The sequence below is a fragment of the Scyliorhinus torazame genome, chromosome 27 (assembly GCF_047496885.1).
Source record: "Scyliorhinus torazame isolate Kashiwa2021f chromosome 27, sScyTor2.1, whole genome shotgun sequence".
Classification (NCBI taxonomy): domain Eukaryota; kingdom Metazoa; phylum Chordata; class Chondrichthyes; order Carcharhiniformes; family Scyliorhinidae; genus Scyliorhinus; species Scyliorhinus torazame.
Window position 1 is genome coordinate 44496985 of NC_092733.1, and position 17304 is coordinate 44514288.

Sequence of the window (17304 nt, forward strand, 5' to 3'; positions counted from 1 at the left end):
CTATTGGATAGGTACATGGATTACGGTAAAATGATATAGTGTAGATTTATTTGTTCTTAAGGGCAGCACGGTAGCATTGTGGATAGCACAATTGCTTCACAGCTCCAGGGTCCCAGGTTCGATTCCGGCTTGGGTCACTGTCTGTGCGGAGTCTGCACATCCTCCCTGTGTGTGCGTGGGTTTCCTCCGGGTGCTCCGGTTTCCTCCCTCAGTCCAAAGATGTGCAGGTTAGGTGAATTGGCCAATGATAAATTGCCCTTTATGTCCAAAATTGCCCTTGGTGTTGGGTGGAGGTGTTGAGTTTGGGTAGGGTGCTCTTTCCTAGAGCCGGTGCAGACTCAAAGGGCCGAATGGCCTCCTTCTGCACTGTAAATTCAATGATAATCTATGATTAATCTAGGACAAAGCTTCGGCACAACATCGTGGGCCGAAGGGCCTGTTCTGTGCTGTATTTTCTATGTTCTATGTTCTAACTCTCCAATCTATCTATATTTTGCTGTATTCTCTGACAGTCCTCCTTGCTATCTGCAACTCCACCAATCTTAGTATCATCTGCAAACTTGCTAATCAGGCCACCTATACCTGCGTCCAGATCATTTATGTATATCACAAACAACAGTGGTCCGAGCACGGATCCCTGTGGAACACCACTAGTCACCTTTCTCCATTTTGAGACACTCACTCCCACCACTACTCTCTGAGCGGACTGATTCTGGTTAAAAGGGACGGAGCGGTTCATGAACCAGGAGTGTTGCTATTTCAATAAGAATACAATAGAATCCCTGCCGTGCAGAATGACGCCATTTGGCCCATCAAATCTGCACCGACCCATTGAAAGAGCACCCTCCCTCGGCCCACAGCACACCCCAGCTCCGTAACGCCACCTATGGCCAATATGGCAAAGCCAATCCATATCTATGGACAGTGGGAGCAAACCGGAGCTCCCGGCGGGAACCCACGCTGACACAGGGAGGAGGTACAAACTCCACACAGACAGTCACTCGAGGTCGGAATCAAACCCGGGTCCTGCCGCTGTGAGGCAACAGTGCTAACCACCGTGACGCCCAATTCCGAACATTCCACTTCCTGTTCCTAATCACTCATTTATGATAATTGTGGAGAATGTGTTCGAAACACGTCAGAGGAATGGACACAAGTCAAGTTGGAACACGGAAAACCAGTTGTAAAGTGGATAGGATGCAAGCAGCCTGTCTGCCAAGAGATGAAATTGCTGGGCCTCTGACACAAATCTTTGTGTCCTGATTGCCACAGGTGAGATCCCCGAGGATTGGAGGGTCGCCAATGTTGTACCGTTATTGAAGAAGGGTTGCAAGGATAATCCGGGAAATTATAGGCCAGTGAGCTTGACGTCAGTGACAGTGAAAATGTTGGAAAAGATTCTCAGAGATAGGGGACGGAATTCACTGATAATGGGGCAATGACCACCCGCCCACGGGAAAACGGGCGCCAATCGCTCTGTGACAGTCCAGAGGGATTCTGCGTTTTGAAGTGGGCTCGCAGGGCCCCGGAGTAGTCCACACAGCTGCCGATACGGATCCCTGCTCGACCGGTCACGGGTCCGCGTAACATGGCGGACCCATACAGCGGGCCGGCCCCCACAATAGAGGCCCCCTCCCTCCCTCCCCCCCCACCCCCAAGATCGAGTGTGCCCGCCGACGGTGGCCCCTGATGGTGAGCCTGGTCGCCCTGGAGGCCCCCCCCCAGTGACCGATCCCCCCGCCCCCTACCAGGGCGGCTGCGGACTCTGCCCGCAGTGGCCACTCCGAGCTCCCGCCAGGTGGAGCCACGAGGGAACCACGCCAGCGGGAACTCGGCCAGTTGCCAGCGGAGAATCGCTGCGAGGGCCTCTTTCAATGGCCCCCGATCGCCGCCAAATCAACTTGGGCCGCCCGACTGGCGGCAACTCACCGGACCGTGGAGAATCGTGGCAAGGCTTCCGACCCGATCGCGGATCTGATGTTCCATTCTCCGCCCCCGCGCCGAGCGCGATTTCTGCTCGGAGAATCCCGCCCAGCATCGCTGCACATTTGGGAGTAAATGGTCTGATTAGCGACAGACAGTATTGTTTAGTACGAGGGAGGTCATGTCTCACTAATTTGATTGAATGTTTTGAAGCGGTGACAAAAATAATTGACGAGGGAAGGGCTGTGGATGTTGTCTACATGGACTTCAGCAAAGCATTTGATAAGGTCCCTCATGGCTGGCTGGTGCAGAAGATTAGATCACATGGGGTCATGGGGGAACTAGCTGGATGGATCCAGAACGGGCTTGGCCACAGAAGACCGAGGGTAGCAGTGGAAGGGTGTTTTTCCGAATGGAGATCTGTAACTAATGGAATTCCACAGGGATCAGTTCTGGGACCTCTGTTCTTTGTAATATATATAAACGACTTGGAAGAAAATGTAGCGGGTCCGATTAGCAAGTTTGCGATGATATTAAGATTGCAGGAGTTGCGGATAGTCAGAGAATACAGCAGGATATAGATCGGCTGCAAAATTGGGCAGCGAAATGGCAGATGGGATTTAACCCGGACAAATGAAAGGTTTGGGTTTTTGGCAGGTCCAATTCAGGTGGGAGCTGCAGAATACATGGCAGTATGAGTTCCACGGTGGCGCAAGTGATTAGCACGGTTGCCTCACGACGCCGAGGTCCCAGGTTCCATCCCGGCTCTGGGTCACTGTCCGTGATGTGCAGAGTAGGTGGATTGGCCACGTTAAATTGCCCCTTAATCGGAAGAAATGAATTGGATACTCTATTTATTGAAAAAAAATACATGGCAGCACCATCAGGAGCATAGAGACACAGAGAGATCTGGGCGTGCAGGTCCACAAATCCTTCAAAGTGGCAGCACAGGTGAAATGGTGATGGAGAAAGCATACGGACTGCTTGCTTTCTTAGGACAAAAGCTCAAAAATTATGTTACAATTATGTAGAACGTTGGTTAGGCCACATTTGGAAAACTGTGTCCAATTCTGGTCATCGCATTGCCAGAAGGATGGGGAGGCTTTGCAGAGGGAGCAGGAAACGTTTACCAGGATGTTGCCTGGTATGGAGGGTATTAGCTATGAGGAGAGGTTGAATAAACTGGGATTGTTCTCCCGAGAGAGACGGAGACTGAGGGGCGACCTGATAGAAGTTTATAAAATTATGAGGGGTACAGATGGGGTAACAGTTGGAGGCTTTTTCCCAGGGCGGAAATGACAATTACAAGAGGGCACAGGCTCAAGGTGAGGGGGGAAAAGGTTCAGTGGAGATGTGCGGGGAAAGTTTTTTACACAGAGGGTGTTGGTGGCCTGGAATGCATGGCCCAGTGAGGGGGTTGAGGCAGACAGATTAGCCACCATTAAGACTTAACTGGATAGGCACATGAACAGACTGGGTATAGAAGGATACAGGCGATTGGTCCAGATAGGATCACGTGATCAGCGCAGACTTGGAGGGCCGAAGGGCCCTCATACATAATAACGACCGGATGGAGTGGAGAGCGTCCGGGAGGACCTCCTGCCACCGTGAAACTGGGAGGTCCCTGGACCGTAGGGCCAGTAGGACGGCCTTCCAGACCGTGCCGTTCTCCCTCTCTACTTGCCCGTTCCCCCGGGGGTTGTACCTGGTCATCCTGCTTGAGGCTATGCCCTTGCTGAGCAGGAACTGGCGCAGCTCGTCACTCGTGAAAGAGGACCCCCTGTCGCTGTGGACGTATGCGGGGTAACCGAACAGTGTGAATATGGTGTTCAGGGCTTTAATGACTGTGGCCACGGTCATGTCAGAGCAGGGAATGGCGAATGGGAAGCGGGGGTATTCGTCCACCACATTAAGAAAATATGTGTTGCGGTCGGTGGAGGGTAGGGGCCCTTTGAAATCGAGACTAAGGCGTTCAAAGGGGCGGGAAGCCTTAATCAGGTGCACACCATCCGGCCTAAAAAAATGCGGTTTGCATTCTGCGCAGATGTGGCAGTTCCTTGTGACTGTACGGACCTCCTCTAAAGAGTATGGGAGATTGCGGGACTTGATAAAGTGGAAAAACCGAGTGACCCCCGGGTGGCAGAGGTCCTCGTGGAGGGTTTGGAGGCGGTTAATTTGTGCGTTGGCACATGGGCCGCGGGATGGGGCATCGGACGGCTCGTTCAGCTTTCCGGGACGGTACAAGATCTCATAGTTGAAGGTGGAGAGCTCGATCCTCCACCTTAAGATCTTGTCATTTTTGATTTTGCCCCGCAGTGCATTATCGAACATGAAGGCTACCGACCGTTGGTCAATGAGGAGAGTCTCCTGCCGGCCAGGTAATGCCTCCAATGTCGCACAGCTTCCACTATGGCTTGGGCTTCCTTTTCCACTGAGGAGTGGCGGATTTCTGAGGCGTCGAGGGTCCGGGAGAAAAAGGCCACGGGTCTGCCCGCTTGGTTAAAGGTGGCCGCTAGAGCTACGTCGGAGGCGTCGCTCTCGACCTGGAAGGGGAGGGACTCGATGGCGCGCATCGTGGCCTTTGCGATATCCGCTTTGATGCGGCTGAAGGCCTGGCAAGCCTCTGTCGACAGAGGGAAGGTCGTGGTCTGTATTAGGGGGCGGGCCTTGTCTGCGTACTGGGGGACCCACTGGGCGTAGTATGAAAAAAAACCCCAGGCAGCGTTTCAGGGCTTTTGGGCAGTGCGGGAGGGGGAATTCCACGAGGGTGCGCATACGTTCGGGGTCGGGGCCTATTAGAATCATAGAAGTTTACAGCATGGAAACAGGCCCTTCGGCCCAACCAGTCCATGCCGCCCAGTTTTTACCATTAAGCTAGTCCCAGTTGCCCGCACTTGGCCCATAACCCTCTATACCCATCTTACCCATGTAACCATCTAAATGCTTTTTGAAAGACACAATTGTACCCGCCTCTACTACTACCTCTGGCAGCCCATTCCAGACACTCACTACCCTCTGAGTGAAGAAATTGCCCCTCTGGGCCCTTCTGAATCTCTCCCCTCTCACCTTAAACCTATGCCCTCTAGTTTTAGACTCCCCTACCTTTGGGAAAAAATGTTGACTATCTACCTTATCTATGCCCCTCATTATTTTATAGACCTCTATAAGATCACCCCTAAGCCTCCTACGCTCCAGGGAAAAAAGTCCCAGTCTATCCAGCCTCTCCTTATAACTCAAACCATCAAGTCCCGGCAACATCCTAGTAAATCTTTTCTGCACTCTTTCTAGTTTAATAATATCCTTTCTATAATAGGGTGACCAGAACTGCACACAGTATTCCAAGTGTGGCCGTACCAATGTCTTGTACAACTTCAACAAGACGTCCCAACTCCTATATTCAATGTTCTGACCAATGAAACCAAGCATGCCGAATGCCTTCTTCACCACCCTGTCCACCTGCGACTCCACCTTCAAGGAGCTATGAACCTGTACTCCTAGATCTCTTTGTTCTATAACTCTCCCCAACGCCATACCATTAACTGAGTAGGTCCTGGCCTGATTCGATCTGCCAAAATGCATCACCTCACATTTATCTAAATTAAACTCCATCTGCCATTCGTCGGCCCACTGGCCTAATTGATCAAGATCCCGTTGCAATCCTAGATAACCTTCTTCACTATCCACTGTGCCACCAATCTTGTCATCTGCAAACTTACTAACCATGCCTCCTAAATTCTCATCCAAATCATTAATATAAAACAGCACAGTTGCAAGATAATTTGACACTGCTTGTGCTAATTGTCGAGGACAAGGACTGAATACCATAGCAACATGAAGGCACCATTGTTCACAATGCAGATAACAGCTGGGTCAGAAAAGCTGATGTTGCACATTGAAGATGGACGGCTTGCCATCAAATCAAATGTGTTTGAGTCTAACCCAAACCAATTTGGATTATATTGGGGTGTAATTAGATGACTTAAGACAGATATGAAAGTGTATAACTGAAAAGTTTCCGCCCGCCATTTTAGTGTTGTTGTATTGTCTCGTGTGTTGTGCTGTGTTGTCTTTTGGTGTTGTGTGTCCTTAATTTCTATCTTTCATTCTGTCAGTTTGTCTTTCTGTTAGTTTAGTCAGTTTTGTCCTTAATAGTTTTGTCTCTCTCTTCATGTTTCATTGCCAGACTTTGACTGTTTAAAAGTTGCTTTCGAGCTGTCTGCCTAAGCAAAGAAAGATAATGTCTGTAATTCTCTGAAAGCTTCAAATTGTCTACGAATTGCCTTTTAAATGACTTTCAAATTGTAATCAAGCGACTACAAATTAAACAATTCTTTTTGGCACCTCAGAAGTTATAACTGCAAATTTCTGCTGAGTTCCAGTATTTGCAAAGTGCTACTGATAACCGAATAGCAGAGATAATATAAATTCCTTCAACGTTACACAGTCGAATAATACAAGGAATCAAACAACTTGGCATAGTCCAGAAATAGTACAAATCTTACAACTTGTCGTATTGTGCCAGGACTTGATTCATCAACTAAGTTTCCCCCAAACTTGGCGTAGTTCGACAGGTTAACATCCCATCAATTAAAGATTCTTTCATTTTGGCGAGCCAGCCAGGAGTCAAACCTAGAATCTTCTGATTACAAACCATTTATAATTGGCGTAGTCTGCAGCTGGGAGGGGGAGTACTGAACGACCTTCGGAAGCCCAGGTGACGACGGAATGCTTCGAAGATAATCGGAGGATGTCCGGAACCTACGGGAAGCTTCGGAGATAATCGGAGGAGGCCCAGAAGACAGCCGGAATCCACGGCTAGACTCGGGTAAGAAATATCTTTTTCACCCATTAAAAGTCTTAAAGCCGCATCAATCAGTACTTCGACTCTTGAAAAGAACATTTTTTATAGACTGTGTAAAATAAATCAAGTGCCAGTCGTTCAGACTATCATAGACGTGACTGGAAGATTAGTCACTGCAGTAACTAAAATAAAACGGCAGTCAGCGATCAAGAAAAGTTATGGCTGATCCAAATCAAAGTGTAGATTCAGAGCCTTTAGCAGACAGAAAATTACTCCCCACTATATCCAAGGGGGGTACTGGAATACCAGATGTTTCTGTTGAAGATATGTTGGGGGATTGTAGATCTTTCACTCGTAGACATTTTAACCTATGTGAAACCTCAAAAAAAATTGAATCAAAGTATGATATCCCCAGAGGACAGTGGTCCTTCAATAATATCAAGAGAGCATGGGGAAAATACATTGTATTCCATCTGTGGCCATTACTGAAACATGGTTAAAGGATGGTCACGACTGGGATTTAAATATCCGAGGGTATTTTATTTATCCGAGGGATTATTATTTAAATGATAAAATATTAAAACATGCTGCTGTGCTGAGAGACCTGGGTGTGCTAGTGCATGAGTCGCAAAAAGTTGGTTTTCAGGTGCAACAGGTGATTAAGAAGGCAAATGGAATTTTGTCCTTCATTGCTAGAGGGATGGAGTTTAAGACTAGGGCGGTTCTGCTGCAATTGTATAAGGTGTTAGTGAGGCCACACCTGGAGTATTGTGTTCAGTTTTGGTCTTCTTACTTGAGAAAGGACGTACTGGCACTGGAGGGTGTGCAGAATAGATTCACTAGGTTAATCCCAGAGCTGAAGGGGTTGGATTACGAGGAGAGGTTGAGTAGACTGGGACTGTACTCGTTGGAATTTAGAAGGATGAGGGGGGATCTTATAGAAACATATAACATTATGAAGGGAATAGATAGGATAGATGCGGGCAGGTTGTTTCCACTGGCGGGTGAAAGCAGAACTAGGGGGCATAGCCTCAAAATAAGGGGAAGTAGATTTAGGACTGAGTTTAGGAGGAGCTTCTTCACCCAAAGGGTTGTGAATCTATGGAATTCCTTGCCCAGTGAAGCAGTAGAGGCTCCTTCATTAAATGTTTTTAAGATAAAGATAGATAGTTTTTTGAAGAATAAAGGGATTAAGGGTTATGGTGTTCGGGCCGGAAAGTGGAGCTGAGTCCACAAAAGATCAGCCATGATCTCATTGAATGGTGGAGCAGGCTCGAGGGGCCAGACGGCCTACTCCTGCTCCTAGTTCTTATGTTCTAAAATGCACACGATTACACGGTGCAGAACGTGTAAAATGGTCCCTGGTAATTACGGGACGGATACACAGTCAGCAAGAGATTATTGTTAAAAATAAAAGTGATCATCAGCTTCAGTCCACTAAAGACCAACTAAGTGCAGTTGTTGAAGATTTGCAAGTTGCAAAATCCAAACTTGAGCATTATGATGAAATTAGAACAGATTTGCAAAACAAAACCTCTGAACTCCAGCAGTTATCTTTTCAAATAACAGAATTCCAAAATCAAGTCTTTGGAGTGGAGTCAAAATACCGACAATTGCAATTAAAAACTGAGCGAATTGAACTTGAAAATTGCAAGTTAATGAAAGAAAGATGTGTTTTAGAAAGAGATATAAACAATGTAATTGAACACTGCAATTCTTTGACAAACAGGTTTTCTGTGGAAAAAATTGAACAAACTCAGAAAGCAGCCCAAGCCCCCCACCTAGTGGCGCAATCGACAATTGCACAGCCGAGATCAATTGTTAAAAATAAATCATTCTCTCTGTCGGATGAATCAGACGAAGATAGTGTTCCTACAATACAAAATACTAAAGTAATTCGACTAGCCCCTTTAAAACGCAAACGGGTTAGAGTTGGAAGCAAAAAAATAGAAGATGGTGAAACTATCACTAGAAACATATTTGACCACCAATGGGTTCATGAACAAATTGATCCTTCTAAAATTGACGAATGGTCCAAAGGTCTTCCACACCCTAAAAAGGGTGGTATGACCACATGGGATGGAATTCACAGATTACAAGCCATTTACAGTCTCCACCCATTTGATGGAGTACAAATTCTGACTATCATGCTAGGTACTCATAGAACATAGAACATAGAACATAGAATGATAGAGCGCAGTACAGGCCCTTCGGCCCACAATGTTGCACCGAAACAAAAGCCATCTAACCTACACTATGCCCTTATCATCCATATGCTTATCCAATAAACTTTTAAATGCCCTCAATGTTGGCGAGTTCACTACTGTAGCAGGTAGGGCATTCCATGGCCTCACTACTCTTTGCGTAAAGAACCTACCTCTGACCTCTGTCCTATATCTATTACCCCTCAGTTTAAAGCTATGTCCCCTCGTGCCAGCAACTTCCATCTGCGGGAGAAGGCTCTCACTGTCCACCCTATCAACCCTTAGAAATGAAGTAGAAGTTGCCCTTGGAGACGATTTGCAAAATTTAGAAGCTGGTTGGCTAGCAGTCAAGAGTTGGCTATTAAAACTTCACCCCCCAAGGACCAATTGGTCTAAGATCACGTCATGCTTTCAAAAAAATGATGAAGATATTCAGGATTTTGAGGAAAGATTTTTACATACTTGGATGGAATATTCAGGGATGACACTCGACTAGGAAAATGACACATGGGATGCAAGCACTTTAAGTCCATTAAAAACGGCTTTTATAGCCGGTGTTAAACCTGGAGTTTCTGCTGCCTTGAATTTGGTTTTACCAGCTTGGGCCACAGCTGGCACATACCGAGACATAGTTGACCGATGCATTCAGATAGATCGTGGTTTGCACAATCAGGCAACTTTTAACACTGCAGCTGCTCGAATGCAGCCTATTGCTCAAATCCAGCCCATGTTACCTGCTGCTCCAGCGGCGGCTGTTGCAGCACCTACAGGAATATCAGCAGTAACTACAATTTCACCACCAGCGCCAGGGCAAACATGTACCCTTGCTCCATTAAAATCATGTAAGAAAATACCACAATGTCTTTTCTGTGGTAGAGTAGGACACTGGATGGCAAAATGCTATCAAAAACAACGGATGGATTCGAGAGATGATAATGAAGTAGACAATGTTCACTACAATACATCTCCACCTCGTGGTCAACCATGTAACACGTACCAACAAGACACACCCAGTATGGCTTCTGGTCAGCAACACTGGCTAAGCAACTACAACCATGGTTTGCTTTTACAGTTAATCAACAACAGTATCATAATAGCCCAACTGTTTACCACATGGCTTTACAGAATCATCTCAGGCAACTGCCTGTTCGGCCTTCCAACATTATCCAATATGAAGATGATGTTCTGATAACCTCCATCAATAAAGATGATCATGACAAAGACTTACGGGTGGTCTTGAACCACCCCAGCACTAACAGTCACAAAGCTAGCTTTCACAAAGCACAAATTGCCCAGAAAGATGTTTACTTGGGACAGAAAATTTCCAAACGAAAAAGGGAACTTACTCAGAACAGAACGGCTGCCATCAAAGCAGCTAAAGAAACCTCAATGTATCGCTAAAAAGTTGCCAAGAACTGTCAACTTAAGAAAACTGTCATTATTCTGAACGTTGCTTTATCAATTTAAAGAAATTAACATATCTTGTTAGCTGTGTTTCCTTTAACAGAATCGACAAATTCATCTACAGAAAATCAAGATACAGCACAAGATTGGTTCAGTTATATATTTAATAAGTTATTGTATTTGATATTTTAAAATAAATGTTTAAAATTAGCCTGGAAATTAAAACTTCAAACAATGTGGAAGCTGGTTTTTAAAAAAAAACAACAATCTTTGATTAAAAGCCAAAGGAACAGGTTGTTCAAAGAAATTTCATAACGGGAATTTGGCAGCAATCCAACTTTTACTCCCAGTCCATTTGAGTGACAAAAAAAAAAGTTTAAAGATGCGAATGGCATCATTCCAAGCTATACGCCTCTTTTTGTCTCTGCAAGAAAATTAACCCTTTCAACAAGCTTTTGTGTATTATCCAGAAGATGTCAAAGACTTGACATCAATTTTGATAATCATTTTACCATTTATTACTAGATCATATGTTCAACTTTTATTGTATAATCATTTTATTTGTATACATGAAGTTATTATTAATTGTTTATTGCTGAATTATGTAATCATGATATCAATGGTAAGATCTGTAAAATGTTAACCGTGGTATTACAAAATCAAATGGCACTGGACTGTGTGCCAGCTGGAAAAGGTGGCACCTGCGCCCTGATTGGCGCAGAGTGTTGCACTTTCATTCCCGATAACTCTAAAGAAGTTAAAGATTTGGCATTACATATCCAAAACGAGATCAAAAAACTTGATCCACCCCAATTTATCTCTCTCTGGGATAAAATTTGTGGGTGGCTTGGACACACTGGAATGTCCACAATAAGAATAATCTCATTGTCCTGTGTAGCTGTATTCATCATTTACATAACATACCAATGTGATCAAATTTCATTAATTTATTAATTATAATAATTATTTTGAAATACCTGCAATGATTCTTTGCGCTTTTACCTATCCTATCGCATTAATGATGTATTTTAATCTTTTCTGATATATCTCACTGAATTTTTCGATTTATCAAAGGGCCGACTGTAGAAGCCAGGTATGTCGAATACAACTAGTATAGGTAAAAGATAGCTGTTTAAGCATAAATGTTGAGCCCCAGTTTTAAATACCCATTTATACAGCATAATTCACTTTTACTGAGGTCCGTTGTTCTGGCAAATGCATATTTTCAGAGTCAGTGTGACATTAAAACAGCACAGTTGCAAGACAATTTGACACTGCGTGTGCTAATTGTCAAGAACAGGGACTGAATACCATAGCAACATGAAGGCACCATTGTTCACAATGCAGATAACAGCTGGGTCAGAAAAGCTGATGTTGCACATTGAAGATGGACGGCTTGCCATCAAATCAAATGTGTTTGAGTCTAACCCAAACCAATTAGGATTATATTGGGGTGTGATTAGATGACTTAAGACAGATATGAAAGTGTATAACTGAAAAGTTTCCGCCCGCCATTTTAGTGTTGTTGTGTTGTCTCGTGTGTTGTGCTGTGTTGTCTTTTGGTGTTGTCTGTCCTTAATTTCTGTCTTTGATTCTGTCAGTTTGTCTTTCTGTTAGTTTAGTCAGTTTTGTCCTTAATAGTCTCCATTTTAGGAGATGTCTTTTGGGGGTTCTGTCAGTCTACCAGTCTGCGTCAGTGATGTTAGTTCACTTTTGACTTTGAGTTTGAGTTTAGCTGAAGATTAGCTCTCTCTCTCTCTTCATGTTTCATTGCCAGACTTTGACCTTTTAAAAGTTACTTTCGAGCTGTCTGCCAAAGCAAAGAAAGATAATGTCTGTCATTCTCTGAAAGCTTCAAATTGTCTACGAATTGCCTTTTAAATGGCTTTCAAATTGTAATCAAGCGACTACAAATAAAACAATTCTTTTTGGCACCTGAGAAGTTTATACTGCAAATTTCTGCTGAGTTCCAGTATTCGCAAAGTGCTACTGATAACCGAATAGCAGAGATGATATAAATTCCTTCAACTATACACAGTCGAATAATACAAGGAATCGAACAACTTGGCAGAGTCCAGAAATAGTACAAATCTTATAACTTGTCGTATTGCGCCAGGACTTGATTCATCAACTAAGCTTCCCCCAAACTTGGCGTATTTCGACAGGTTAAGATCCCATAAATTATAGATTCTTATAACTGTGACACCCAGTCCCAGAGAGGGATAGGACAGTGTATCTAACACAATGTGACACCTTGTCCCAGAGTGGGAAAGGACAGTGTATCTAACACACTGTGACACCCAGTCCCAGAGGGGGAAAGGACAGTGTATCTAACACACTGTGACACCTTGTCCCAGAGGGGGAAAGGACAGTGTATCTAACACATTGTGACACCCAGTCCCAGAGAGGGAAATGACAGTGTATCTAACACCCTGACACCCAGTCCCAGAGGGGGAAAGGACAGTGTATCTAACACACTGTGATGCCCAGTTCCAGAGAGGGAAAGGACAGTGTATCGAACACACTGTGACACCCAGTCCCAGAGAGGGAAAGGACAGTGTATCTAACACACTGTGACACCCAGTCCCAGATAGGGAAAGGACAGTGAATCTAACTCACTGTGACACCCAGTCCCAGAGAGGGAAAAGACAGAGTATCTAACACACTGTGACACCCAGTCCCAGAGAGGGAAAGGACAGTGTATCTAACACACTGTGACACCCAGTCCCAGAGAGGGAAAGGACAGTGTATCTAACTCACTGTGACACCCAGTCCCAGAGAGGGAAAGGACAGTGTATCTAACACACTGTGACACCCAGTCCCAGAGAGGGAAAGGACAGTGTATCTAACACACTCACACCCAGTCCCTGAGAGGGAAAGGACAGTGTATCGAACACACTGTGACACCCAGTCCCAGAGAGGGAAAGGACAGTGTATCTAACACACTCACACCCAGTCCCAGAGAGGGAAAGGACAGTGTATCTAACACACTCTGACACCCAGTCCCAGAGAGGGAAAGGACAGAGTATCTAACACACTGTGACACCCAGTCCCAGAGAGGGAAAGGACAGTGTATCTAACTCACTGTGACGCCCAGTCCCAAAGAGGGAAAGGACAGTGTATCTAACACACTGTGACACCCAGTCCCAGAGAGGGAAAGGACAGTGTATCTAACACACTCACACCCAGTCCCAGAGAGGGAAAGGACAGTGTATCTAACACACTCTGACACCCAGTCCCAGAGAGGGAAAGGACAGAGTATCTAACACACTGTGACACCCAGTCCCAGAGAGGGAAAGGACAGTGTATCTAACTCACTGTGACGCCCAGTCCCAAAGAGGGAAAGGACAGTGTATCTAACACACTGTGACATCCAGTCCCAGAGAGGGAAAGGACAGTGTATCTAACACACTGTGACACCCAGTCCCAGAGAGGGAAAGGACAGTGTATCTAACACACTCACACCCAGTCCCTGAGAGGGAAAGGACAGTGTATCGAACACACTGTGACACCCAGTCCCAGAGAGGGAAAGGACAGTGTATCTAACACACTCACACCCAGTCCCAGAGAGGGAAATGACAGTGTATCTAACACACTGTGACACCCAGTCCCAGAGAGGGAAAGGACAGTGTATCTAACACACTGTGACACCCAGTCCCAGAGAGGGAAATGCCAGTGTATCTAACACACTGTGACACCCAGTCCCAGAGAGGGAAAGGACAGTGTATCTAACACACCGTGACACCCAGTCCCAGAGAGGGAAAGGACAGTGTATCTAACACACTGTGACACCCAGTCCCAGAGAAGGAAAGGACAGTGAATCTAACACACTGTGACACCCAGTCTCAGAGAAGGAAAGGACAGTGTATCTAACACACAGACACCCAGTCCAGAGAGGGAAAGGACACTGTATCTAACACACTCACAACCAGTCCCAGAGAGGGAAAGGACAGAGTATCTTAGACACTGTGACACAGTCACAGAGAGGGAAAGGACAGCGTATCTAACACACTGTGACACCCAGTCCCAGAGAGGGAAAGGATAGTGTATGTAACACACTGTGACACCCAGTCCCAGAGTGGGAAAGGACAGTGTATCTAACACACTGTGACACCCAGTCCCGGAGAGGGAAAGGACAGTGTATCAAACACACTGTGACACAGTCCCAGAGAGGGAAAGGACAGTGTATCTGACACACTGTGACACGCAGTCCCAGAGAGGGAAAGGACAGTGTATCTAACACACTGTGACACCCAGTCCCAGAGAGGGAAAGGACAGTGCATCTAAAACACTGTGACACCCAGTCCCAGAGGGGGAAAGGACAGTGTATCTAACACACTGTGACACCCAGTCCCAGAGGGGGAAAGGACAGTGTATCTAACACACTGTGACACCCAGTCCCAGAGAGGGAAAGGACAGTGTATCTAACACAGTGACACCCAGTCCCAGAGAGGGAAAGGACAGTGTATCTAACAGACTGTGACACCCAGTCCAGAGGGGGAAAGGACAGTGTATCTAACACACTCACACCCAGTCCCAGAGAGGGAAAGGACAGTGTGTCTAACACACTGTGAAACCCAGTCCAGAGGGGGAAAGGACAGTGTATCTAACACACTCACATCCAGTCCCAGAGAGGAAAAGAACAGTGTATCTAACACACTCACACCCAGTCCCAGACAGGGAGAGGACAGTGTATCTAACACACTGTGACACCCAGTCCCAGAGAGGGAAAGGACAGTGTATCTAACACACTGTGACACCTAGTCCCAGAGAAGGCAAGGACAGTGTATTTAACACACAGACACCCAGTCCCAGAGAGGGAAAGGAGAGTGTATCTAACACACTGTGACACCCAGTCCCAGAGAGGGAAAGGACAGTGTATCTAACACACTGTAACACCCAGTCCCAGAGAAGGAAAGGACAGTGTATCTAACACACTGTGACACCCAGTCCCAGAGAAGGAAAGGACAGTGTATCTAACACACTGTGACACCCAGTCCCAGAGAGGGAAAGGACAGTGTATCTAACACACTGTGACACCCAGTCCCAGAGAGGGAAAGGACAGTGTATCAAACACACTGTGACCCAGTCCCAGAGAGGGAAAGGACAGTGTATCTAACACACTGTGACACCCAGTCCCAGAGAGGGAAAGGACAGTGTATCTAACACACTCACACCCAGTCCCAGAGAGGGAAAGGACAGTGTATCAAACACACTGTGACATCAGTCACAGAGTGGAAAAGGACAGTGTATCAAACACACTGTGACACAGTCCCAGAGAGTTAAAGGACAGTGTATCTAAAACACTGTGACACCCAGTCCCAGTGGGGGAAAGGACAGTATATCTAACACACTGTGACACAGTCCCAGAGAGGGAAAGGACAGTGTATCTAACTCACTGTGACACACAGTCCCAGAGAGGGAAAGGACACTGTATCTAACACACTGTGACACCCAGTCCCAGAGAGGGAAAGGACAGTGTATCTGACACACTGTGACACCCAGTCCCAGAGAGGGAAAGGACAGTGTATCTAACACACTGTGACACCCAGTCCCAGAGAGGGAAAGGACAGTGTATCTAACACACTATGGCACAGTCCCAGAGAGGGAAAGGACAGTGTATCTAACACACTGTGACACCCAGTCCCAGAGAGGGAAAGGACAGTGTATCTAACAAACTCACACCCAGTTCCAGAGAGGGAAAGGACAGTGTATCTAACACACTGTGACACCCAGTCCCAGAGAGGGAAAGGACAGTGTATCTAACACACTGTGACACCCAGTCCCAGAGAGGGAAAGGACAGTGTATCTAACACACTCACACCCAGTTCCAGAGAGGGAAAGGACAGTGTATCTAACACACTGTGACACCCAGTCCCAGAGAGGGAAAGGACAGTGTATCTAACACACTGTGACACCCAGTCCCAGAGAGGGAAAGGACAGTGTATCTAACACACTGTAACACCCAGTCCTAGCGAGGGAAAGGACAGTGTATCTAACACACAGACACCCAGTCCCAGAGGGGGAAAGGACAGTGTATCTAACACACTGTGACACACAGTCCCAGAGGGGGAAAGGACAATGTATCTAACACACTGTAACACCCAGTCCCAGAGAGGGAAAGGACAGTGTGTCTAACACACTGTGACACTCAGTCCCAGAGATGGAAAGGACAGTGTATCTAACACACTCACACCCAGTCCCAGAGAGGGAGTGGACAGTGTGTCTAACACACTGTGACACCCAGTCCCAGAGGGGGAAAGGACAGTGTATCTAACACACTGTGTCACCCAGTCCCAGAGTGGGAAAGGACAGTGTATCTAACACACTGTAACACCCAGTCCCAGAGAGGGAAAGGACAGTGTATCTAACACACTGTAACACCCAGTCCTAGCGAGGGAAAGGACAGTGTATCTAACACACTGACACCCAGTCCCAGAGGGGGAAAGGACAGTGTATCTAACACACTGTGACACACAGTCCTTGAGGGGGAAAGGACAGTGTATCTAACACACTGTAACACCCAGTCCCAGAGAGGGAAAGGACAGTGTGTCTAACACACTGTGACACGCAGTCCCAGAGATGGAAAGGACAGTGTATCTAACACACTCACACCCAGTCCCAGAGAGGGAGTGGACAGTGTATCTAACACACTGTGACACCCAGTCCCAGAGAGGGAAAGGAGAGTGTATCTAACACACTGTGACACCCAGTCCCAGAGGGGGAAAGGACAGTGTATCTAACACACTGTGACACCCAGTCCCAGAGGGGGAAAGGACAGTGTATCTAACACACTGTGACACCCAGTCCCAGAGAGAGAAAGGACAGTGTGTCTAACACACTGTGACCCAGTCCCAGAGGGGGAAAGGACAGTGTATCTAAAACAACAACTTTAATTATTTTGCAATTTGACCAGTTTAATGTTTGGGACTTGATCATTTCAGCCCCAGGATCGGGACACCCCAGGTGAAG

General features: G+C 46.3%; 1 protein-coding gene across 1 annotated transcript in view; it reads right to left on the bottom strand.

The window, feature by feature from the left end:
- Window positions 1-17304, bottom strand: part of LOC140403376 (uncharacterized) — a 207682-nt gene that overhangs the window by 189721 nt on the left and 657 nt on the right. The window lies entirely within an intron of this gene.